Source organism: Bos indicus x Bos taurus, chromosome 18 (assembly GCF_003369695.1).
Source record: "Bos indicus x Bos taurus breed Angus x Brahman F1 hybrid chromosome 18, Bos_hybrid_MaternalHap_v2.0, whole genome shotgun sequence".
Classification (NCBI taxonomy): Eukaryota; Metazoa; Chordata; class Mammalia; order Artiodactyla; family Bovidae; genus Bos; species Bos indicus x Bos taurus.
The window spans coordinates 1,505,846-1,531,592 of NC_040093.1; the positions used below are offsets into that span (position 1 = coordinate 1,505,846).

The following is a 25,747-nucleotide window of genomic DNA, read 5'->3' on the forward strand; positions in this document are numbered from 1 at the left end:
TGGTGTCCGACTCTTTGGTACCCCATGGATTGTATGTGGCCCGCCAGGCTCCTCTGTCCATGGGATTCTCCAGGCGAGAATACTGGAGTGCGTGGCCACGCCCTCCTCCTTGGGACCGTCCCCACCCGGGGGAACCCGGGTCTCCCGCATTGGCAGGCAGATTCTTTACCGTCTGAGCCATCAGGCAGGTTCCCGCCCGTTTGACTTCCTCCAAATGAGCTGCGTGTGTCTGCAGCGGGGTCCTGTCTTCTGCTGGGGTCAGGGGTCTCTGAGAGTTGTGCTGCCCTAGTTACCTGGGGGCCCTGAGAGCGTTGGGCCGTGCCCGGCACATAGTAGGTCCAGAGGACAGACAGTCTGACTCGGGTGAACGAATGGGTGAGCAAATGAGTGTTTTCCCTTCTACTGCAGTCTCTCAGGAGCAGACTGGAAGGGATGGAGTATCTGGATTCTTCCGGCCTCCACGGGAGGTAGATGTTGTGACCCTGACCCCCCTCCTCCACACCCCGTCCCCCGGGAGGGCGCCTGTTCCAAGAAGGGAGGGCGCCTGTTCCAGGAAGGGCGCGCGGCACACGGACCCCCCCACAGATGGAGGGCCTGGGCTTTATTGTCTCAGCTTTATTGACGTATAACTGACACGTTAAAATTGTATACATGTAAGTTGGACAGAATGGCGATTTGATGCAAGTATACACTGTGAAATAACCATCACAATCACGTTAATATATCCATCTCCAAGTCGCCAGTTTTTCCTTCTTTCCTTTCTCCTTCCTTCCTTCCTTTCTCCCCTCCCTTCACCTCCTCTTCCTCCTCTCCTTCCTCTTCAGGTATGTGCTGAATACTCAACGATTCGTCGTGTTTACACTACACTGCCATAACTATCGTCACATTGCTCTATGACACACGGAGATCCCGGGGCTTACAGGTCCGCCCGTGGCTGTGGGGCAGGCGCTCCTCAGTGGTACCTCTGGATTTGAATCCAGGTCAGCGAGCTGTGCACCCGGGGCCAGTGGCTTAACCTCCCTGTGCCTCCCGTTCTTCCTCTGCATGAAAGGACGATAATAACGCCCATCCGTGGGGCACTGCGAGCACTGGGAGGGAAAATCCCCTAAGCACTGAACACGGAGCTTGCACATGACAGGGGCTCAGGAAGGGTTATGTGTAGTTGTCTTTTGTATATATTTTTTTACTTCGTAAATATATGTATACCTTGAAGTACATATAGTAAATAATTAATAATCAATACACAGTCGGCCCCTAAACAGCGTGGGCCCCTAAACAGCATGGGGGTGTTAGAGGTGCTGACTCCGTGCAGTCAAAAATCTGCATATAACTTGGTGTCAGTCCCCTGTATGCTTGGTTTCTTAGTATCCATAGGTCTCATCGTGTAGTACTGTGGGAAGTACTAGTGAGAAAAATTTGCAGATAAATGGATCTGTGAAGTTCAAACCTGTATTGTTCAAGGGCCAGCTGTATTTTACCCATTGCGTGTTCAGTCGCTCAGTCGTGTCCGACTCTGCAACCCCACGGATCGAAGCACGCCAGGCCTCCCTGTCCAGCAACTCCCGGAGTCCACCCAAACCCATGTCCATTGAGTCAGTGATGCCATCCAACCATCTCATCCTCTGTTGTCCCCTTCTCCTCCTGCCCTCAATCTTTCCCAGCATCACGGTCTTTTCCAGTGAGTCAGTTCTTCACATCAGGTGGCCAAAGTACTGGAGTTTCAGCTTTAGCATCATTCCTTCCAAAGAAATCCCAGGGCTGATCTCCTTCAGAATGGACTGGTTGCATCTTCTTGAAGTCCAAGGGACTCTCAAGAGTCTTCTCCAACACCACAGTTCAAAAGCATCAATTCTTCGGCGCTCAGCTTTTTTATAGTCCAACTCTCACATCTGTATATATGTACATAAAATCAATAAATAGATTTATATATAAAATACATAATATATTTTATAAATTAAAAATACGTAGACTGAACGCACACACATATAAATCAGTGGTTCTTAATTGAGGGTGATCTCAGGGGACAATTTGTCAACATCTGGAGGCATTTTTGTTGTCACAACTGAGGGCTGATGCTGCTGATATCCGAAGACCCCCGTCAGTATCCCACAGCACACTGGACGGCCCCCACAGGAAAGAGGGACCTGGCCCCCAAGCCTGGTCCACACACATACATTTATAATAGTCCAGACCAATGGCATATAAAGAAATATAACTCAAGCCACATAGCTAACAACATTTCCTAGTATCCTCATTTAAAAAATAGAAAAAGAACCAGTGAAATTGATTTTAAGACCAGCTCTCATTTAACCCAATGCAGCCAACTTGTACGCCGATTATTTTTCACGAGGAAATGGGAGAGTAGACATGCCCTGAGTATACAGAGCCCGGGAGAGGGAGGAAGCCTGGGCACGAGGGCTGACTGTAAGTTACACTCAAATCTTCAGAGGCTCAGCCGCCCAGCCTGTGCTGCTCAAGGGTCAACTACGTGTTCAAGATCGCCTCACACGTCCTCAGTATCACGGCTGGGAACTCCCTGGGCTCCTGTGGTTAGGGTCCTGCCCTCTCATGCCAAGGGCCCCGGCTTCCATCCCTGGTTGGGAAGTAAAAGCCCCAAAGCCAGGTGAGGTGCTTAAGAACAAACAAAACAAAACCAACGAGCTGCCTCGTCTCCTTTTCCTCCCACAGCCTCTGAAACCCGGTGTGTGTCACACTTTACAGCACACATCGGTTCACACCAGCCCCATTTCAAGGGCTCGGGACCTGCGAGCCTGCGGCCTTTCTGGTGGGGCGCGTGGCTCGGGAGAAACGCTGGTCACAATGAACAGAATCGCCAGCAGAGGGCGACAGAGAACAGCATGGATTTACTGAAATACGAAGGGAAAGTACGGCATGATATCACTCGTATGTGGGATCTGAAATAGAAAACAAACGCGTGAACCTAACAACAACGAAAAAAGAGAAACAGGCTCACAGAAGTGGAGAACAGACCCGTGGTTACCAGTGGGGAGAGGGAGGTGGGGAGAGGCAGTGCAGGGGAGATGCTGAGTGCTCAGTCGTGTCCGACCCTTTGTGACCTGTAGCCCGCCAGGCTCCTCTGTCCATCAGATCCTCCAGGCAAGAATCCTGGAGTGGGTTGCCGTTTCCGTCTCCAGGGGGTCTTCCTGACTCAGGGATTGAACCCAAGTCTCCTGCACTGGCAGGCTGGTTCTTTACCACTGAAGATTAAAAGATACAAACTTCTATGCATAAAATAGATAAACTATGTGGATATACTGTAACTATAAAGCATGGGGAAAGTAGTCAATAGTTTACAGGGACTACAAATGGTGTATGGCCTTTAAAAATCGTGAGTCCGTACGCTCTACACCTGAAACTCATATAATGCTGTAATCCACTATCTCTGAATTCAGAGAAGAGGTGGTGGTGACAGGGAGGGCATGTTCTTTACCGTCTGATCCACCCGGGGAAGCCCGAAAGTGTTAGTCACGTCCAACTCTGTGACCCCATGGACTGTAGTCCACTAGGTTCTTCTGCCCATGGAGTTCTCCAGGCAGGAATACTGAGTGGGCTGCTATTCCCTTTTTCTGGGGTTCTTCCTGACTCAGGGATCAAACCCAGGTCTCCTGCGTTGGCAGGAAGATTTTCTTTTCTTTTTTAATACTACTGAGCCACCTAGGAAGCCAAAATCAGACAAAAACAAAGAGAAAAAAAAAAAAGGCCTGAAAACAGATTTGGTGCCCGGCGGGGACTGTAACCAGTTTTTCTTTCTTTATTTTAATCTGTATTTTCTCAAGTTTCTACAACAAATATGATTTTTTTCTTAGATTAAAAAAAAAGAGAAGAAAAACATCACAGAGTTACTCTAAAACCTATCCAGCTGGAAAGAAATGCATGCAGCAGGCAGAGTCTGAGAAAGGAATAGGCTTGTGGCCACAGAGGGCCCCTTCTCCGTGGAGGAGACAGCAGGGCTGGGGGCTGATGGGCGGGGTCTCATCCCACTCCGTGCTGTGTCCTCCCCAGACAACATGTCAGAGCATCCGTCTTCCCAGTGGGGTCAGGACCCCCTCCACCCCGTGGAGGGTGACCACAGGTCCTCCCCTAGTAGGGTGCATGGCCACCCCGTGGCCTACCAGGTAGGACACAGCAAGATCCCTGCCATTATGAACCCAGCTCGTGTTAATCCCTCCATCATGTCCGACTGTAGCCCGCCATGCTCCTCTGTCCATGGGATTCTCCAGGCAAGGACACTGGAGTGGGTGGCCATTTCCTTCTCCAGGAGATCTTCCCTACCCAGGGATCAAACTTGGGTCTCTGGCATTGCAGGCAGATTCTTTACCAACTGAGCCATCCCAGCCATCCTCAGAACCCGATATCCTGGTAGCACCGATATCCTGACCAGACCAATACTGAGAAAAGCAGTGGTGATGATGACTACCACGTGTGGAACACCCTCTCTTTGGACAGGCCCTATCCACAGGCCCTTTCCAAATGAACCACGTTCCCCAACAACCGTGTGAGGGCGTACTTTGATGATCCCCGATTTCAAGACGACTGGGGCTCAGAGAGGTTAAGGAACTGGCCCGAGGGCACACAGCTGGTTGGGGCTGGGATGAGCTGAGATCCACACATGCTTGTCAGGTCATGTGTATGCGGGCAGCGTCGTTGCATACACACGGAGGCACGCCTGCGCATGCACGGGCCTCAGACAAAGGGAAAGCAGGTGGAACGTGGGGCTGGGGAAGGCCATGACGCGCGGGTCAGAGCCCCGCAGCCCGGGGGCTCCTGCTGTTCTGCAGGCGATGGTTCTCTGCTGTGCGCTGTCTCTGGTCTCCACCCCCCACCCCACTCCCCCCCAACCCCGCCTCCGGCCCCCTCGGGACAACCCGCAGTGTCTCAGGTATTGCCCAACGTTTCCTGGGGGCGCAGTCGCCCGGTGGAGGGCCGCGGCGTGGCTTCCTGGGACGCCTTTCATCTGAGGCTTCGGTTCACGCCGGCCTCTTCCTCCCCGACCGCGGGGGGTCGCGCGTGAGAGGAACGCGGGCGGCGCAGGAGGGCCAAGCCCGCGAGGCCTCCGGCTTCTGCCCACAGCGTCCTCTGCACCGCGCGGCCTAAGGGCTCCTGTGTAGACATGGAGACCCGCCGGCGCTTAGCGCACAGGCCGCTGTCGCCCCCACCACCGCCCACCGCGCTCTCACCCACGGCCTTCCTGCTGCGCCCAGAACCGCCGCACGCGGCCCTACCCCACGGCCTTTGCTCAGTCGAGTGCGTGCGTGCCAAGTCACTCAGTCATGTCCGACTCTGTGCGACCCCAAGGACTGCAGCCCGCCAGGCTCCTCTGTCCATGAGATTCTCCAGGCAATCAACTGGAGTGGGTTGCCGTGCCCTCCTCCAGGGGGTCTTGCCGACCCAGGGATCGAACCTGCATCTCTTAGGTCTCCTGCATTGGCAGGTGAGCTCTTTACCACCAGCACCGCCTGCGAAGCCCTCACAATCTACAGGGCACAGCGGATCCGGTTAGAACAGTCTCTCTCCGGTCACTTCCAAGGTTGAAGGGAAAATTACATTTGTAAGACTATTTTATTGGAGTGTGGTTGATTTCGTGGTAAGTTAGTTTCAGGTGTACAGCGGTGATTCAGTTACACACACACACGCACACACACACGCACGCACATTCTTTTTCAGATTCTTTTCCATGATGGTTTATCACAGGATATTGAACCGAGTTTCCTGTGCTCCACAGTAGGGCCTTGGTGTTTATCCATCCTATATATAATAGCTGACATCTGCTGACCCCAAAACTCCCAGTCCTTCCCACCCCCACCCCTTGGCCATCATGAGTCTGTTCTCTGTGTCTGAGTCTGTTTATGTTTCATAGATAAGTTCATTTCTGTCATATTTTAGATTCCACATATCACTGATATCCCAGGGTATTTGTTTTTCTCTTTCTGACTTACTTCACTTAGTATGATCATCTCTAGGTCCGTCCATGTTGGAGCAAATGGCATTATTTCATTTCTTAAATGGCTGAATAGTAAACCTATCTTTATTTTTTATTACTGTTTTAAATTATTTTTCCAGGTGTCCTGAGAAATAATGGGCATATGTCATTGTATAAAAATTATAGGGGGAGAGATAAATGAGGAGTTTGGGATTAATATATACACGCACCGTGTGTATGAAATAAACAACAAAGATTTACTGTACAGCACAGGGAACTACATTCAATATCTTGCCATAAACCATAAGGGAAAAAATAAAAAAAGAATACAGATATATACAAATATATGTGTAGCTGAATCACTTTGCTATATACCAGAAGCTCACACAATATTGTAAACCAACTAAACTTCAATTTTAAAATTACCGTGCTCACGTCAGCTGCACATATACCAAAAGTGGAACGGTCCAGATAAGAGTAACATGGCCCAGACACAAGGAAATTCATGAAGCATGCCATATTTTTAGAGTCTTTCAAAGGGCAGAAATTCTTGGGACTTCCTTGGTGGTCGGTGGTTAGCACTCAGGGCTTTCACTGCAGGCGGGCCGGGTTCAATCCCTCACTGGGGAACCAAGATCCCCGCAAGCTTCAAGGTGTGGCCCAGAAGAAAAATTTAAAAAAGAAAAAGCAGAAATTCTTAATTTTTATGAAGTCCAAATTATCATTCTTTATTAATTTTTGAATTGTGGTTTTGGAGTAATATCAAAGAGATATTGTATTAACTCACAATCAGAAGGACTTTCTGCTAAGGTTCCTTCTAGTAATTTTACATTTTAGATTCCTTGGACGGCTAATTAAAATTTTGAGCTAATGCTGGTTTACTCTGTAAGGTATGAATTAAAGTTTTCTTTTAACATATCAATAAAAAATAAATTTAAAATTACCTTTAATGAAACTACTTCAGTTAAGCAGGGAGTCCAATGAAACTTTTTTTAAAACTATTATGGAGGGAATCGCATAGACAATAACATTAATGGGGGGGGGATATAGAAGCAGTTTTGAGAGGACTGGAATTTGGTGACTATCATTCTAGCAGCACAGATAATCTTCCTAAAAGGCAGATCTGAGAAGGAGCCGCTCCTGTTTAGAATCCTGCCCTCCGGGGAGGAGGAATAGGTTATGCACAGTGCTGACCCCAGGTCCCCTCTGGAACCTTCTTCTTTTAAAATATTGATTTATATGTATTTATTTGGCTGTGCCGGGTCTTAGTTGCGCCGTGTGGGATCTAGCTCCCTGACCAGGGGTCGAACCTGGGTCCCCTGCTTTGGCAGCCGAGTCTTAGCCACTGGACCACCAGGGAAGGCCCGCCCCCTAAGCCTTCCTGCCGGTTCCCCACCCGCTCTCGCTCTGTGACTGCACGTGCGCCCCTCACCGGCCCCCACCGGCCTCCCCACAACCTGCGGGGCCTGGGAGGACGGGGAGGTGATGCCCGTGATGGTTCTTGCGCTCTTACCTTCGCTCCTATCGGGGGGAACTCGCCCCCGGACCCTCTTGGTCTCAGGCTGACGGCCTCTTCCTTGGAGCTGACGACACACCTGGGAGGGGAAGAGGGAACAATCATTAAGGGAGGGCGATTCTGGCTCCTCGGACCGGGTCAGAGTGGGGCTAAGCGGAAGCTGGGCTAAGCGGAAGTTCAGTAAGTGCCACTGGGCTCCTGTGGCGAGCTCCATCAGCACGATGGAGAAGGTAGGGGCTGCTAGGGGAACAGGGCTGGGGTCTCCTGTTTTAGTTCATCTTCAAGGTTATTTATTTTCACTTAAAATCTACTTTTACTCATTTTTTGGAACAGGCAACACATTCAAAGATTCAAATAGACAAGCAGTGGAAAGACTCCCCTCTGGAAGGCGTGGAGAAAAAGGAACCCTCCTACCCTGTGGGTGGGGATGTAAATGGGTTGGGGTAATCACTGTGGAAACAGGCCTGAGGCTCCTTGAAACCCTAAGTATAGAGTTACCACATGATCCAGCAACCCCACTTCTTGGCAACGATGTGAAAAAGACAAAAACCATAATTCGAAAAGATCCGTGCACCCCTATGTTCATAGCCAAGACGTGGAAGCAACGTGAGTGCCCGCTGACAGATGAATGGATGAGGGAAATGTGCGGCGTATATACAATGGAATATTACTCAGCCACAAAAAAGAATGAAACAATGCCATTTGCAGCAACATGGACGGACCCAGAGACTGTCATACTAAATGAAGTCAGACAAAGACAAACATCATATGACATTGCTTATATGTGGTCTAAAAAATATGCAAATGAACTTTTCGCAAACAGAAACAGACCCACAGACATAGAAAACAAACTTATGATTACCAAAAGGGATGGTGGGGAGGGGGGGATAGATTGTGAGTTTGGGATTAACAGCTAGACACTACTATATATATTAATAAAATAGATGAACAAGGTCCTACTGAATAGCACAGGAAACGATACTGATATCTTGTAATGACTTATAATGGAAAAGAATCTGGAAAAATATATATGTGTGGATAACTGAATCACTTTGCCGTACATTTGAAACTAACACAACATTGTAAATTAACCTATACTTCAACTTAAACATTTATACAAATTTTAAAAATGTGAAATAAAAAGGATCTCTCCCCATCCTGTGGTACCCAGTTTCCTTCTTATGAAGCAACCAGGGATACAGGCAACACTTTCTGTTTATTCATAAGAGTTATGGACACACAAGTAGATACATGTATAAATTTCCCATTTTTCCTGAAAATGTAGTGTACTAAACCCATTGTTCTGTATCTTCTTTTTTCCCACCAAAATATATTTTGGAGATCATGCCATATTGGAATTTAGAACACTTCTGTGTTCCTTTTATTCCCCCATGTCCTTCAATTATTATTCTTTATTTTTTATATTTAGTTTGATTAAAGCTAATTTTTGGGGTAGATCTTCATTTATAAAAACCTTAGAATGATAGTTATCCTCACATATGAATGTAGCCCCTTTACATAAATTACACAGCATGTGGTCTGTGCTCAATAGCTGTATAGTATTCCATTTTATTAATTAAGCCAAAAATAATGAAAAAATAATGCTATTATGAATTATTATTATTCATGTGGGTGCATGTCTGTGTCGTATCTAGTCTTTGATGAGTACAAATCTTTTTGTTTGTTTTTTTGGGCTTTTTTTTTTTTGTCTTGCTGTAAGGCTTGCAGAATCTTAGTTTCCTGACCAGGGATTGAGCCTGGGCTGCAGCAGTGAACACGCCAAGTCCTAACCACTAGACAACCAGAGAATTCCCAACAAGTTAAAAAAATCTTTCTTTAAAAAATAAAAGAAATAAAAGGAATACTTTTATTTTAACATTAATTTTTATTGGCATATAGTTGCTTTACAAGATCGTGTTAGTTTCTGCTGTAGAGAAAAGTATTGAAATGATGAGTGCAATGGAATAAATGTTGCTATTTTGTCTGCTTTTGTCTATTTTTAAACTTTCCAAGGACACTATCCTCCACCCATCCCTTCATGCACTGAAGGCCAAAGCCATCTTTCTACACTGTGCATCTGACCACGTCCTTCTTTCTCTCTTTTTAAAAAATATTTTAAATATCTTAAATATTTTATTTCCGGCTGTGCTGGGTGCGGACTTTCCCTAGTCGTGGGGAGCGGTGGCTTCTCTTGTTTGGACTGTGGGCTTTAGAGCGAGGGCTCAGCAGTGGTGGCCCACAGGCTGAACTGCCCGCAGCACGCAGGATCTCTCCAGATCAGGGATGGGACCCGTGTCCCTTACACTGGCATGTGGATTCTTACCCACTGTACCGCCAGGGAAGTCCCCTCCTTTTATTTCAAACTCCACTGACCCCTGGGAAGGGGTGGGGGGGAGACTCAGAAAGAGGTGATCTTTAATTTTAAATAATAATCTTTCGTCTTCGTCTCGTTCGATTCCTACCACATCCAGGGTGGCAGGCACCTCTCAGTTTCAGGAGAAGAAAACGAAACGTGGATAGCCCCGTGGTTACGTCTCTGGTCACTCTGGGTACAGGCTTTCTTTCTGGGGAAGCACAGTTCACACTCGTTTTACTGCAAAGCACCCCTCCTTGGGATCATGAGTAAGAAACATAACATCTCGGAAGCCATGGGTGACACACTCTGAGCAGAGTGCCCAAGGGGTTCCCCAACCGGAGTCCTACAGCCCGTGGGCAGCCTGCCGGGCGTCTGCACTGTGCGGCCTGCTTCTCTTGCTGCTGCTGTTGTTCGTTCAGTCGTGTCTGACTCTCTCTCACCCCGTGGACTGTAGCCCGCGAGGCCCCTCTCTCCATGGAATTCTCCAGGCCAGAATACTGGAGTGGGTAGCCTTTCCCTCCTCCAGCGGATCTTCCCGACCCAGGGATCAAATCCACATCTCCCGCATTGCAGGCGGGTTCTTTACCATCTGAGCCCCCCGCCCCCCCACCCCCGGGAAGCCCGTTCTGTTTCTCCGGCCACGTTCAAAGCGGTCCACAGCACGACTCCCCAACAAGGACGCAGAAGACAAACGAGTTTTCCGTTGTTGCAAGCCGACCGGTTTCCTATCAGGCAGATCTTGGAGCTTCGGCTTCCCAGGGGCGGACATACCTGACCCATTCGTCACAGGATCGCCTTTCCTAACAGCTAATCCCCCGACAGCTGCACGGCCCCGGTGCTCGCAGGCTGATTCTGAGCCGCACGTGAAGGCCGCAGAGACCCGCGTCCCCGCCTTGATCGCCTGGCAGCTGCCGCCAGACTGTCGATAAGGGGGCTGCTGTTCATCAGCGCGAGCTCCGAGGAACCCGTCAGAGCGGCAGGCGGGAGCCAGACACCCCCGGCCTTCGGAACGGCTCTCCGGAGGAAAGGCGGGAGGGTCTGCGACACCCGGCTGGCCCTGCAGCCTGCCCTGCTTGTAGAAGCAAATCCTTCCACCCACCACGATGCTTTTACAACATTAACTCAGGGTTTTCGGAAATCCAGGCCGTGTTCGGCTGGCTTTTTGGAAATGGAGAAACCCAGGACCTGGCAAGAGGCGGCTAGCAGTAGCAGCGTCAGTCACTCGGTCCTGCATGCCTCTCTGCGACCCCATGGGCCGTAGCCCGCCAGGCTCCTCTGTTCATGGGATTCTCCAGGCAAGAACACTGGAGTGGGCTGCCATGCCCTCAGTATCCTTGCCTGGAGAATTCTACGGACAGGGAGCCTGGTGGGCTACGGTCCACAGGTGTTCTTTTTTTGAGGGACAGACAGGGCAGAGGACAAGGACAGAGTGAGTTTTAACAAAACACAACAAAAAACCCCCAAAATTGAAAGTCCACAAGACTCTGGTATTAAAGTGTCTGCCTACAATGCAGGAGACCCAGGTTCGATCCCTGGGTCAGGAAGATCCCTGGAAAAAGAAATGGCCAGCAACTCCAGTATTCTTGCTGGAGCATCCCATGGACAGAGGAGCCTGGCTGGCTACAGTCCGTGGGGTCACAAAGAGTCCGACACAACTGAGCAACTTCACTTTGACTTTCCATGGGGCTTTACAGAGGTGAAGGGGCAGGGGAGGGACAGACTGAGAGTCTGGGATTAGGATTCACAACCATGTTAACCGAATACAGGGCTTCCCTGTACGGCTCGGTAGCGGCAAAGAACCCAGCTGCCAGTGCAGGAGACGGAGGCTCCACCCCTCGGTGGGGAAGATCCTCGGGAGAAGGAAATGGCACCCCACTCCAGTCTTCTTGCCTGGAGAATCCCACGCACAGAGGAGTCTGGCCGGCTACAGTTCATGGGGTTGCACAGAGTCGGACACGACTGAGCGACTCAACAACAGCAACGTATATAGTATGTATAGGATGCCAGCTGGTATATATAAGACGGATAGGCAACAAGGACCTACTGTATACTGCACAGCACACAGAACTATATTCAACATCCTGGGATGAACCATAATGGAAAAGAATACATTCAGAGTGTACACACACACACACACACATATAAACAATGGCTTCCCAGGTGGCACTACTGGTAAACAACCTGTATGCCAAGGCAGGAGACATAAGAAATGCGGGTTCCATCCCTGGGTCGGAAAGATCCCCTGCAGGAGGGCGTGGCACCCCACTCCAGTATTCTTGCCTGCGGAATCCCATGGACAGAGGGGGCTGGCGGGGTACAGTCCATGGGGATCCCAAAGAGTCGGCCATGGCTAAGCACAGCACATATGACATACGTAACTTTGTTCTGTATTTTTCAAGTTTCCTGTGAATGTGTTACCATATTTTCATAATTTAAAAATAAACAAAATTTATTACTTTTTTAAAAAAGGAAATACACTGAAAACAAAACAGTGTGAACAGTGCGGCTGAACCAATGGTTCTCAATCAGGCGTGCCGGGAACACCAGGGAACACCTGGAAATGCTGGAGATGCCTGTGGTTGTCACCGTGTGAGGCGGACACAGGACTGGCATCCGGTGAGTGGAGACCTGGGATGCTGCGCATCCTACTGCGCACGGAGGCGGCCCTGCAACAGACTGCCCGCCAGCCCCAGAGGCCTGCGGTGCCAGGTGTGAGTCCCGGCCAACAGCTGTTTGCCAAGCACCTCAGCGAAGCTGCCCTTTATTTTCATTTTTTTTTAATTTGTTTTCTCCAGTTAATCTGTTTTTCTTTTCTTTTTTACGTATTTATTTATTTGGCTGTGCCGGGTCCTCGTTGTGGCACGTGGGATCTGGTCCCCTGACTGAACCCCGGGCCCCTGCATGGGGATCGCAGAGTCTGAGCCACTGGGCCACCGGGGAAATCCCTCATTTTTATTTTTTAAAATTTTATTGATGTACAGTTGATTTACAGTGTTAACTTCTGCTGTATAGCAAAGTGACTCAGTTATACAGCATATACATGTTATTTTTCATATTTTCCATTATGCTTTATTCTAGGGTATTGAATATAGTTCCCTCTGCTACACACGGTAGGATCAAGGTAATATTTTTTTTTCGAGGTAAAATTTTGATGGGATGTATTTTTTAAAACCTTTATTGAACTTGTTACACGGCTGCTTCCGTTTTATGTTTTGGTTTTTCGGCCCCGAGGCACTTGGGATTTTAGCTCCTCAACCAGGGATTGAACCTGCACCCCCTGCATCGGAAGGCGAAGTCTTAACCGCTGGACCGCCCTGGCGCAATATTTGGAAAAATAAAAAATAATGCCAGAAGTCGAGCATGCAGGCAACACCAACATTTATACTCTGGACAGGATCGGACTCTGAACACTGCAGGATTTATCCATTCGTTATCCAGCCCAACACACCCAACTCTGTGAGATCCTGTCTCTAGTTAAAATGCAGATATTTTCTTCATCTTGGATTTTTTTCCCCATGAATTTGGAAACGTTAAGGAAATGTTGCATTCAAATATCATCTCCCTTGATGTCTGCAACCCCGTCACCCCCCGCCCCACACACACTTAAATTTTACACCCAAGCAGAGCGCCTCTCTCGCTTCACCCTGGAACGGGCCGGGGGCTGTGGATGGATGGGGAGGGGTGGTTAGAATTCCTGCACGTGGCCACGTGGCCGGGATGGACCCTCAGCTCTCCAGAATCCCACGGAGTCTGCACTGAGCTCAAGGCCAGGCAGGACAGAGGATGGGAACCGCTCTCTGGGACCCAGCCCGGTGCAGCCGGCGTGCTGGAGACAGTCCTTTCCAAAACGCTGAGGAAAACTTTAACACTAACCATCTGTTTGGCAAGTCGTTATCACCACATTCTGTTCCTAAGCAGTTTTCCCCCTGCAGTTGGAGAATTGGTCATTTCGCAACTCTGTTTTGCAAAGGAAGTTGTTTTCTGCCCCATGGACCCTTCTCGCCGGTGTCTTGGAGCCAGTGGTTGTCCATTAAATGCTTACTGGACAAATTCCACGGAGATGTGAATTAAAACGAGGGGGGGTTCCCTTTGGGAGTCTTGCTGTGTGTGTGCGTATTTAACAATACGTTGCGTGTACCCTATGTACACATTTAGCTTTCGAATCGTGGTGCTGGAGAAGACTCCTGAGAGTCCCTTGGACTGCAAGGAGATCAGGCCAGCCCATTCTGAAGGGAATCAACCCTGAATATTCATTGGAAGGACTGGAGCTGAAGCTCTAATACTTTGGCCACCTGATGCGAAGTGTGGACTCATTGGAAAAGACCCTGATGCTGGGAAAGACTGAAGGCAAGAGGAGAAGGGGGTAACAGAGGATGAGATGGTTGGATGGCATCACCGACTCGACGGACATGAGTTGGAGCAAACTCTGGGAGATGGTGAAGAACAGCGAAGCCTGGTGTGCTGCAGTCCACGGGGTCACAAAGAGTTGGACACGACTAAGCGACTGAACAACAGCAACAAAAGAAATGTGAAAACGGAGTCTGGACACTACGACTTCAGGCGGCCTGTGGAAATGGGTCAAGTCATTTAATTCTAGGAGCTCACAGGGAAAGCGCTGAATGTACCCCTCGCTTTACAAAGGGACAGCTTGAGGTCAGAGAGTTCTGACGCTGGCTGACGGGGCAGAGCTAGGCCATGGACCAGGTCTGTGTGGCCCCGGGCGGGTCCCTGGGACTAGCTACTCTGCTCAGTGGCCCCCAAATGCTCATTCTAAGACACAAGCCAGGGCCTCTGTCCTGGGGTCTGGGCGTGGGGCACTGTGGTCTCCCTCCTGGCGTGCGGTCCTCGGGAGCGCTTGTGGGATGCCCTGCGGAGCGTGCCATGGTCTCCTGTGCCGTGTCACAGTCCGCCGAGAGCACGCCCTGTGGTCAGGGATCAGGGTGAAGGCCAGCCGGGTCTTCTCGGAGGGCCTCGCCAAGGGGAGAGCAAGATGTCACTCGGGCTGTGGTCTTCTCTGGGGCTTAGGGCCCTCTTCCAAGCATGCACATATAGACAGGTACACACAGACACACACAGGCACGCAGCAACACACACAGACACACACAGGCACACAAGCACACACAGAGACACACAGAGAGACACAGAGACACATACAGGCACACACACTGACACACAGACATGCACAGACACACAGAGACACACGCGTAGACACCTACACACACATACTGACACACACACACAGACACACACACACACACGCACAGACACATGTAGACGCCCAGACAGACACCGACACACGCGCACACACACACAGGCAGGCAGACGCAGTGAGGCGGGCCGTAGGCAGATCCAGCCCTGCAGTCCCGCGGCCGGGACCCCTGCCTCTCCTCTGCTGTCGGTGGGGGTGGCTTCAGCTCCCCGTCTGGGGCCTCCTGCAGGGAACCCCACCACGGCAGGCGCTTCCCCCTCTTCCCAGCGGGAGCGTGTCTCTCTGGCTCCTCTGTGACAAGCTTGGAAAGGGCGCACGGCGTCAGGCCAGGCCCACCCAGGGTCCTGTCCCTTCTGCCATAGGACAGAACCCCATCAGGGTACCGGAGCCCACCACCTCCACTCAGGGGACTCCACGGAAGGTGGGAGCAGCTGCAACATCGTCAGTTTCACCTCACAAGGGACTTCCTTGGTGGCCCGGCGGTTAGGACTCTGTGCTTCCACTGCAGGGGGCACAGGTTCGATCCTTGGTTCAGGGAACTAAGACCCCGCTTGCAATGAGGCCAAAAAAAAAAAAAAAACGTCGTTTCATGAGACGGTGAACAGCAGCCGGCCAGGGACACGGGACCGGCCTGGGGGCTGGCTCCTGCCCCTTGTCTCGTTGCAGGGTCTGCAGGGACCCTCCTCACTAACCTAACGGTGCGCAGGGAATTTCTCCTGGAACCAGAGACGCATCAGAACTCGCACAAAAACAGCATGTGTTTTCTCGGGAGAAGACAATTTCCATGATTCTAATCTGGTGGTTGCCAACTTGTTAAAAACAGTTCATTCCCAGATTTCACGTTTGCTATCTTTGTTACTTCATTCAACAAGTACGTGTCGTTTGTCGCTTCTGCTGGGTTGTATCTGGACAGGATGTGGTACTATATTTCTGTTGTTTTTAAAAAGTTTTGGCCGTACTGCGCAGCATGTGGGATCTTGGTTCCCCGAGCAGGGGCTGAGCCCGCGCCCCCTGCAGTGGCAGTTCGGAGTCTTAACGGCTGGACCGCCAGGAAAGTCTCAAGAATGTGGGACGTTTGAAGAAGTAAAAATGTTTGGGGGCATGGAAAGCGTTGGTGAGAGATGGGGAGGAAATGTGACCCAGCGCAGACAAACCACCCCGCCTCGTGGAACTCAAACTCTCCTGGAAGGAGGAGACAGTCAGAAAATTAACAAACCAATGCTGAGGTTTCAGAGAGTAACTCTGGAAATGGCCCTCCAAGGTGACGATGTGGCAGCTGAGACCTGAAGGATGAGACGCAGGGTGTCTGGGTAAGGACTTCCCCAGCCGAGGGCAGGGAAGCAGGTGTAAAGGCCCTCAGGTGGGTGGGAGTCAGTCCCTCAGAGGTCCTCGGACAATCCCATTCTGGGACACCCTCTGGAGTTGCTTCTCAGAAGACAGAATGACCACGTGTCTATAAAGGTCAGTCCAGAGGGTTGAGGGCTTTCTGCTTCCTCTCCGCCAGTGAGGAGGCCTGGCTTCCTGCTTTCTGGTTCTTGAAGGCTCAGCTGTGCATTCTCGGGCCAGTCACTTAACCTTTCTGTGCTTCTATTTCCTTCCTCATAAAAATCAGTTAGGGGATACGAACTGAAACATCTCCAGGTAAGGACAGATGACCCCGTCGGAAAACAGGCAAAAGACCTGTCTTCCCAGACAGAGGAATGGATAAAGAAATTGAGGGATAGAGATGTGATGCAGTATGACTCAGCCTTGAAAAAGGAAAGAGATCCTTCCATCTGGAACCGCACGGGTGAACCCGGAGGACGTTATGCTAGGGGACACAAGTCAGGCAAAGGGAAAAAATGCGCACTCTCACGCGTGTGGAATCTGAAAAAGTCAAATCGCAGAAGCAGAGAGGGGAGTGATGGTTACCAGAGAGGGTTAGATAACCATCACTCCCCTCTCTGCTTCTGCGATTTGACTTTTTCAGATTCCACACGGTAGGCTGCAGTCCATGGGGTCGCTGGGGGTTGGACACGACTGAGCGACTTCACTTTCACTTTTCACTTTCATGCGTTGGAGAAGGAAATGGCAACCCACTCCAGTGTTCTTGCCTGGAGAATCCCAGGGATGCGGGAGCCTAGTGGGTTGCCGTCTATGGGGTCACACAGAGTCGGACAGGACTGAAGCGACTTAGCAGGCGGGCAGAGAGGGGATATGGGGAAACGGGTGATGGGCAAAGGGGGCAACGTTAAGTTGTGAGGGATGAAGAAGTCTGGAGGCCTAGTGTGCAGCACCGAAGTGTCCATCGACAGAGGGATGGGCAAAGGAGATGTGGTAAATATAGACAATGGAATATTACCCAACTGTCGAAAAGAATGAAATCATGCCACTTACAACAACATGGATGGGCCTAGAGATGGTCATCCTAAGTGAAGTGGGTCGGACAGAGAAAGACAGTCTCACATCACACCACTTGTATGTGGAAGCTAAAAACATTATACAAATGAACTTATTTATAAAACAGACCCATAGACATAGAAAATAAGCTATGATCACCAAAGAGGAAATATGGCGGGGAGGGGGGGGAGGGATAAATTAGGAGTCTAGGATTAGCAGGTATAAACTGCTACATACAAAATATACGACAAGGACCTACTGTATTCAACATTTTGCAATAAACTATATGGGAAAAGAATCTGAAAAAAAAAAAAGTGGCTTCCCTGGTGGTTCAATGGTAGGGAACTGTATTCAACATTTTGCAATAAACTATATGGGAAAAGAATCTGAAAAAAAAAAAAGTGGCTTCCCTGGTGGTTCAATGGTAAGGAATCCGCCTGCCAATGCAGGTGACCTGGGTTCGATCTCTGGTTGGGGAAGATCCCTGGGAGGAGGACGTGGCAACCCACTCCAGTATTCTTGCCTGGAGAGTCCCGTAGACAGAGAAGCCTGGTGGGCTACAGCCCATGGGGTCGCAAAAGAGTTGGAAACGACTTAGTAAGTAAACAACACACACACACACACATATATATATATACACACATATTATAGTATGTATATATAATTATATATATTCTGTTATATATATAACTGAGTCACTTTGCTGTACTCCTGAAACTAACATGACATTGTAAATCCACTATACTTCAGTAAAAATAAAAGAAGCAAATAAACAATCAAAAAATACTATGCTGAACACTGGACATTTACTGAGAGAGTAGATTTTAGGGGCTCTCATCATACAAACAATGGCAACTATGTGAGAAGCTATGTTATTTAGTTTGCAGTAATCATTTCACTATGTGTGTGTAGCAAATCATGTTGTTTGCCTTAAAAATATATAATTTTTATTTAAAAAATAGAACTTTACAAAGGAGACTTGTCAGACCCCAGAAAGCCTGTTCCCTTTTGTAGAAAAAGGAATCTTTACAAGGTTTTCTAGACCACTTTTCACAAACCAGTGACTATTCAGACGAGACCTGAATTTGAAGCCTGTGCCATAGCCTGCCTCTGTAACACCTGCCACAGAATACAAACGCCCACTTCTGCCAGTCCTTAACATTACCTCTGAACTTCCGTGCATTTCTGTTTCACAAGGGTAATTATTTTATATTCACTGGCAGAGGCATACAATAAAATTCTTAGTATTTATAAAAAAAAATGAGAGCGAGAGAGAGAGACTTGAACAGATAGTTCACCAAGGAGAGGCAGGCAAACACTTGCATGGGTTCAAATCACAACCCCCAGGAGGACTGAAGTTAGACGCGCTGGAACACCCCGCAGCCACCGGAAGGAACGTCCACTGCTGACCACACCAAGGCCTCTGTGACTCTCGCCACTGCTGGGGCAGCGGCCGGGAGGGGCACAGGATGGCACATCCACTGGGAAAGCGATTGGTCCATCTCTTTTATAGTTAAACAAACACACATTCACCCTTCCACCCAGCTTTCTCAGTCTGAGTTATCTGACCTGCAAAAAAGGACTTACATTGAGAAAAACGTGAATGCGAAGGTTTAGAGCAGCCCTACACTCACGGTCGCCAAAAGCTGGGTGGGACTCCAGGGTCCTTCATGTACAAGTGGCCCATCCCACCGGGACAGGGCCCATCCACACCACGAGATGCAGCTCGGTAACCAACAGGATGGGAGTTTTGCATTCGGTTTATTTTAACGAGTGTAACTTAAATTCTGAAAACCAAGATGTGGTTTCGTTATGGGAACGTTTCAAGGTGTGTTTGGACAGCACAGCTGCTATGAAGCCTCTCCTGCGACCACAGACTGTGTGAAATCTTGATACACGTCAAGTTTATCTGATCAGATTTATCTTTCAAACAGAGAAGGGCTGTAACCATGAAACTCGCATGGGATAAATGCAGAACAGATCGTAGAACATGTTCTTTATCATTGTGATGTGGGTTACGTGTTGAGGGGGTCATGTTTGGATGCCTTGGGTTAAATGCAAAGGTTGGAAGAATTTTTACAAGAGAGAAAATAGTTTGGGGTTGTCACGGAGGCAGAGTGATGAAGCTATGCTCATCAGATGGAGAGGTGGTGGCCCCAACACCGAGAAAGATGGATTCGAGGTGCACGTAGTCCCGGGGGCCTTTCTGTAACTCTGGGATGGTGCTGAAGGGCTGGAGTCCAGCCCCATTCGTGGAAGGACACAGGAGGGGAGCGTCAGGGACTCTCAGAGATCAGGAGACACTCGGGCACCTGAGGCTACCAGTAGACCTTGTCCGTCAACAGAAGCGGGTTTCAAGAGACCTGAGTGTGGGTCCCGATGGGCTGTGTGTCCAGCAGAAGCTTATTCAATCTCTCTGTGCTTCGGTTCCTTCCTGCGTCAAAGATGGGAGAAACACAGTTCCTCTGTCAAGGTAATGGTGTGTGTGTGCTCAGTTGTGTCATACTCTGCGACCCCGCGGACTGCGGCCCGCCAGGCGCCTCTGTGCATGGGATTCTCCAGGCGAGACCACTGCGGTGGGTTGCCATTTCCTCCTCCGGGAGACCTTCCCAACCCAGGGACTGAAGCTCCGTCTCCTACATTGCAGATGGACTCTTTACCGCTGGGTCACCCGGGAAGCCAAGGTAAGGGGCAGCCCCTGAAACACTGCCCAGCTCCGGCTGCTTCCGCTCCCTCAAAACACGCTGTCGATCGGGACTTCCCTGGTGGTCCAGGTGATAGGGAATTTGCCTTCAGTGCAGGAGACCTGGGTTCGATCCCTGGGGCGGGTAGATCCCCTGGAGGAGGGCATGGCTTCCCACTCCAGTGTTCTTGCCTGGAGAATCCCATGGACGGAGCAGCCTGGCGGGCTACAGTCCATGGGGTTGTAAAGGGTTGGACACGACTGAACAACTAGCACTTTCACTCTGGTGGTGCAATGGCTAAGACCCTGCACTTCCAGTGTAAGGGGCCCAGGTTTGATCCCTGGTCAGGGAACTATATCTTACTATATATCTTATCTTAAGATAGTAAGATAAGTAAGAACTACATCTTGGCTGCAACTAAGAGTTTGCATACCCCAACAAAAAACACCCGACCCTCATGCCTCAACAAAGACCAGATATTCCAGTGCCACAGCTGAGACCCAGGGCAGCCAAATCAAAAGCAAAACAGAACAAAAAACCAACAAACCAAAACCAAAAACCAAAAACAGGCAGTGATCAATCAACCGGGAGTGAATTGACAAACAGCCCAGGAAGCTGTGTCCTCAGGAGGACCGAAAATCTGCAATCTAGGGAACTTGAAATGCTGCCATCAGAGTCTTTTGTGGAGCAAGAAGTCCCTCAGTGGGGAAAACTTGATTTCCAGCAACTCGAGCAGCTTATATGGACTGATTTGAGACAAACCCAAGTTTAAAATTCCCCAGACCCTTTACATTTAGCCCCGAAACCTGGATCGGGGAGACAGACGGGCGCCCTGACTCCCCTCTCCTTGCCAGCCGGTCTTTTCTCTCCTCCCAGGCTGGAGCCAGAGGACTGGTTCCTCGCGGGGGAGCGCCCGGGTAGTGACACGTGGCCGCCATCAGACTGTGGAGTAACTCGGCGTGGGTGTGTGTGTGTTGGCTCCTCCACTTCCCAGCTGTGTTCTTGTGCAATTTTCTAAATAGAGGTTTCCAACCCTGTGTGTTGAGGATAAAAACAGTTCCTCTCCCGTAGGCGTCGTTGGAGGATTCGAAGAACTGCGTGGAAGGGAACCAGGAGGGTGTGTTTCTCTTTCTGGCCCGACGCTCCTGCCCTAGTTTTCACGCTCCAGCCCAGGGATCAGAAAACCCAGCCCCCAGAACCGCCCTGTAAACGTACGTTGGTGCAGCCACCACGGAGAACAGTGCCTGGAAAACTGAAAACAGAGTCACCGTGTGATCCAGTGATCCCACTCCTGGGCATATATCCAGACAAAACTCTCATTCGGTAAGACAGATGCCCCTCAGGTGTTCGCTGCAGCGTTATTCACAATAGCCAAGACAGGGAAGTAACTCTGCCTCCACTGACAGATGAACGGATCAGGAAGGTGCGGTGCACAGACAGTGGAATATTAGTCAACTGTGAAAAAGAATGCCATAATGGCATTTGCGGCAACACGATGGATCTAGACATTACCATACCAGGGGAAGTAAGTTAGAAAAAGAAAGTCGTCAGATGATACCCACTTATATGTGGAATCTAAGACATGATACAATCAAACTTATTTACAACACACAGAGAGACTCACAGACCCAGAGAACACACTAGCGGTCTCCAAGGGGAAGGCGAGGTCTCTCTGTGTGTTGTAAATAAGTTCGATTGTATCATAGTCTGGGGTGGGCTAGCCAAAGCCAACTATTATTTATGTGTATAACTGAATCACTGTGCTGTACACCAGAAACTAACACCACATTGTGCCTCAACTAAAGTTCAACAAAATCAATTAAAAGGGAAAATCACCCTCCATCCGCTCACACCTGGCTCCGCCTATGTCTGTAAATAAAGCTTTATCGGGACACAGTCCTCTCCATTCCTTACAACTGTCTGTGGCTGCTTTTGCCATCCCAGCGGCAGAGTTGAGTACTTGACCCTTTAGAGAAAAAGCTTACCCACACTTGCTCTCGAGACAAACCCGGTTGCCAGTTCCTAGGTCTCCCTGCAGAGTGTTCTATACATAAATTGGCGGCAACATATATCTTGATGTTCACGCCCTTCTGTCTGTTTTCACAGACACAGAGCGTACCTGGCATTGCGCTGTTTGACACTTTGCTCTTATCACTTCACACCACGTCTCGATCCCGTGTTAAGGCACAAAGCTGTTGCTCTTCAGTCGCTCAGTCGTGTCCGACTCTATGCGGCCCCATGGACTGCAGCACGCCAGGCCCCCCTGTCCATCACCATCTCCTGGAGTTTACTCAAACTCATGTCCTTTGAGTCAGTGATGCCATCCAACCATCTCATCCTCTGTCACCCTCTTCTCCTCCCGTCTTCAGTCTTTCCCAGTATCAGGGTCTTTTCCAACGGGTTGGCTCTTCCCATCAGGTGGCCACAGTATTGGAGCCTCAGCTTCAGCATCAGTCCTTCCACTGAATCTTCAGGGTGGGTTCTCTTTAGGATGGACGAGTTTGATGTCCTTGCAGGCACAAAGACGTTCTGCATTCTTAGCGGCTACGGAACGTTCCATGCGTGGATTTGCTGCAATTTCACAGTCTGACTTCCTGACGCATTTCTGTTGTGTTTCTGCTACAAAAATAACGACGATAATGCCCCAGTGCGGTGAACGATCTACGACTGCACAGATGTTATTTCACCTGAATTCTGCTCTGACTCTTGGATGAACTCAGGGAGCCGTTGCAGATTCAAGGTTGCGTGTGCTTGTGGTTTAGATTAAGTATTGATCAATGGCCTGCGGGCCAGAGGGAAAATGTGCCTGTGAATTTTGTAGATGCTTGCAAATTCCTCCTCCAGGATGTTGTCGGGGTGAGAACGTGGGATTTCATTCTATATCCCCCGGAAAGTCCACTGCAAAGATGCACGTTTGGATGGCAGAGGGGAGGCCACCTGGTCTGTGTGAGGGCTTCAGACTCTCGTTCCGGCCTCTTTGGGGAGTGTGGGATGCCCGTGGGCTGCGGAGGGGGGAGCAGTGAAGAGGGAATGATGCTGCCATTTCCCACCACTCACCCCAAGGGCACGCGTTTCCTCCTGACCACTGCCCACACTCTCGCGGGACAGCCGGATGGGATTCCCACTAAACACTAGGAACCACAGACCCAGTCTGTGGATCGACATTTCTGCCGGAATCCACACATGGGTCTCCAAAGTCCAGATTGTTTGAGTCCTGCAGGGTTTTGTTTAAAGAGTTTCTGATGTAAGTTTTTTCATTTTTCATTTATTTCTATTGAAGTACTGTTGGTTTACAATGTTTTAGGTGATGGCAAATGGATTCAGTTATACATACATATCTACGTTGTTTTTGCTTAGTCACTGAGTCGAGTCTGACTCTTCAATTTCATGGACTGTAGTCCGAGAGGCTCCTCTGTCCATGGGATTTTCCAGGCAAGGATACCGGAGTGGGTTGCTATTTCCTTCTCCAGGGGATCTTCCCAATCCAGGAAGGGAACCCTCATCTCCTGCATTGCTGGTGGATTCTTTACCACTGAGCCACCTGGGAGGAATTTTTTATATATCCTATATATTTTATAATTTCCTATAATATATATATATATTTTCCATTATAGATTATTACAAGATATTGAGTAGAGTTCCCTGTGCTATACAGTGGGGCCTTGTTGATTCTCTATTTATATATAATAGGGTGTACCTGTTAATCTCAAACTTCTCATTTATCCCTCCCCTTTTTATCGTTTGGTAACTATAAGTTTGTTTTCTATGCCTGTGAGTCATATTTCTGCTTTGTAAGTTCATTTGTATCTTTTATGATTCCACGTATAAACGGTCTCATATGACATTCGTCTTCCTCTGAGTTGCTTCGCTTGTGATAGCGTGAAAATCTATAGGTCCTTCCCCGTCGTGGCGCGTGGCAGTACCTCCTCCTCCTTCATGGCTGAGTAGCATTCCAGTGTACATAGGTACCACATCCTCTTCATCCACCCCTTCGTGGATGGACATTTGGCTGGCCACTGTAGGCAGTGCTGCAGACAACTTTGGGGTGCGTGTATCCTTTCAAGCCATGTTTTTCTCCAGACGTGTGCCCAGGAGTGGGATTGCAGGATCACATGTTAACTCTATTTTCAGGTTTTTAAGCAGCCTCTGTACTGTTCTCCATAGTGGCTGCACCAATTTACATTCCCACCAAAAGTGTAGGAGGGTTCCCTTCTCCCCACATGCTCTCTAGCATTTATTATGAATATTTGTAGACTTTATGGTGGTTCGAAGATATTAAGTAATTGTTTTCCAATCAATTACATGCACATGTTTTCAGACTGTTTCTTGCTTTTTAAACACAAACTTTAAAAAAAAAAAGGGGGTGATTGTGTTAGGTTTCTAGGGCTGTTATAACAAAGTACCACAGACTGGGGGCGGGGGGTGGGCCTTCCAACAGAAATTGATTTTCTCCTCATTCTGGCAGCTCAAGATCGAGGTGTCAGCAGCCTTGGTTTCTTCTGAAGACTCTACTTATAAATGGCCATGGTCTTCTCAGTGTGTCTATGTTCTAATCTCCTCTTTTAAAAAAATATTCATTTTTAATTGAAGGATAATTAAAATATTGCATTGCTTTCTGCCATACATCAACAGGGATCAGCCATAGGTATACATATGTCCCCTCCCTCTTGATAATCTCCTCTTTTTATAGGAACACCAGAGAATGCTGAAGAATTGATGCTTTCAAACTGTGGTGTTGGAGAAGATTCTTGAGAGTTCCTTTGACAGCAAGGAGATCTAAGCAATCCATCCTAAAGGAAATCAGTCCTGAATATTCACTGGCAGGACTGATGCTGAAGCTGAAACTCCAATCCTTTGGCCACCTGATACGAAGAACTGACTCACTGGAAAAGACCCTGATGCTGGGAAAGATTGAAGGCAGGAGGAGAAGGGGACAACAGAGGATGAGATGGTTGGATGGCATCACCGACTTGATGGACATGAGTTTGAGCAAGCTCCGGGAGTTGGTGATGGACAGGGAGGCCTGGTGTGCTGCAGTCCATGGGTCGCAAAGAGTTGGACACGACTGAGCGACTGAACAACCACAGATGGGATTAACAGCCATCCTAACGACCCTGTTCTAACTTAATCACCTCTTTAAAAACTCTGTCTCCAAACACAGTCGCATTCTGAGGGACTAGGGGCTAGGGCTTCAAAATCTTAGTCTTGGGAGACCCCATTCAAGCCAGAACTGTGGTTTTCCACAAATTGAAGGAAGCAGATGGAAAGACCTCTGCTTTCATGGGACACACGGGAGTGGGTGGGAGATGACAGTCAATGGAGAATAATTATAATTCAGCCAGTATTGAACAGCAAACAAATAACGTATATTCATGTAGATAGATGGATAGAGAGACGGACAGACAGAAGGCTGAGAGATTCCTGCTACACCTCGAGAAGAGGTACAGTTCTCTAACCAAGAGAGTTACTTTCTTGGACTGAGGTAAGCCTCAAGTCCCCCCATCAGAACAGGTGATTCTCTTGCAGTGTGTCTGCCTGTCACCATGGAAACCCCAGAAATGCACCACATGCTTTATAAACATCATCTGATATTTGCAAGGACACAGTGAGCTAGAAAAGATTATTCCCCCCCGAGCTGAACTGCTCAACGCGGACCCTGCAT

The 25,747-nt window shown here is 49.1% G+C and overlaps 1 protein-coding gene across 6 annotated transcripts in view; it reads right to left on the reverse strand.

The window, feature by feature from the left end:
- Positions 1-1,851: 1,851 nt before the first annotated feature.
- LOC113875557 overlaps positions 1,852-25,747 on the reverse strand; it is a 196,911-nt gene continuing 173,015 nt past the window's right edge. For 5 of the 6 annotated variants that reach the window (XR_003506277.1, XR_003506276.1, XR_003506279.1 and 2 more), the window contains exons 4-5: positions 7,455-7,536; positions 1,852-1,889 (exon numbers count right to left, since the gene is read on the reverse strand). The gene's annotated coding sequence lies outside the window, so the exon portion shown is untranslated. Of the gene's footprint in view, positions 1,890-6,300; positions 6,588-7,454; positions 7,537-25,747 lie in introns of those variants that run through there. The other variant, XM_027514057.1, reaches the window with a different exon arrangement.